We start from the raw sequence: 1,134 nt of genomic DNA, 5'->3' as shown, positions 1-1,134 counted from the left end.
GGGAAGATTCCCTCTGGTCCGTGTGTGTGTTAGTGACACTGTAAAGACAGCTGGAAGATTCCCTCTGGTGCATGTGTGTGTTAGTGACACTGTAAAGACAGCGGGAAGATTCCCTCTGGTGCGTGTGTGTGTTAGTGACACTGTAAAGACAGCGGGAAGATTCCCTCTGGTGCGTGTGTGTGTTAGTGACGCTGTAAAGACAGCAGGAAGATTCCCTCTGGTCCGTGTGTGTGTGTGTTAGTGACACTGTAAAGACAGCGGGAAGATTCCCTCTGGTGCGTGTGTGTGTGTGTTAGTGACACTGTAAAGACAGCGGGAAGATTCCCTCTGGTGCGCGTGTGTGTTAGTGACGCTGTAAAGACAGCGGGAAGATTCCCTCTGGTGCTTGTGTGTGTTAGTGACACTGTAAAGACAGCGGGTAGATTCCCTCCGGTCAGTGTGTGTGTTAGTGACGCTGTAAAGACAGCGGGAAGATTCCCTCTGGTGCGTGTGTGTGTTAGTGACACTGTAAAGACAGCGGGAAGATTCCCTCTGGTGCGTGTGTGTGCTAGTGACGCTGTAAAGACAGCAGGAAGATTCCCTCTGGTGCGTGTGTGTGTTAGTGACGCTGTAAAGACAGCAGGAAGATTCCCTCTGGTGCGTGTGTGTGTGTGTTAGTGACACTGTAAAGACAGCGGGAAGATTCCCTCTGGTCCGTGCGTGTGTCAGTAACACTGTAAAGACAGCAGGAAGATTCCCTCTGGTCCGTGTGTGTGTTAGTGACACTGTAAAGACAGCGGGAAGATTCCCTCTGGTGCGTGTGTGTGTGTGTTAGTGACACTTTAAAGACAGCGGGAAGATTCCCTCTGGTCCGTGCGTGTGTCAGTAACACTGTAAAGACAGCGGGAAGATTCCCTCCGGTCAGTGTGTGTGTTAGTGACACTGTAAAGACAGCAGGAAGATTCCCTCTGGTGCGTGTGTGTGTTAGTGACGCTGTAAAGACAGCAGGAAGATTCCCTCTGGTGCGTGTGTGTGTGTGTGTTAGTGACACTTTAAAGACAGCGGGAAGATTCCCTCTGGTCCGTGCGTGTGTCAGTAACACTGTAAAGACAGCGGGAAGATTCCCTCCGGTCAGTGTGTGTGTTAGTGACACTT

This window comes from Heterodontus francisci, chromosome 13 (assembly GCF_036365525.1).
Source record: "Heterodontus francisci isolate sHetFra1 chromosome 13, sHetFra1.hap1, whole genome shotgun sequence".
In the NCBI taxonomy this organism is placed as follows: domain Eukaryota; kingdom Metazoa; phylum Chordata; class Chondrichthyes; order Heterodontiformes; family Heterodontidae; genus Heterodontus; species Heterodontus francisci.
The sequence above is the reverse complement of the archived record's forward strand: the minus strand, read 5'-3'. Positions refer to the sequence as shown.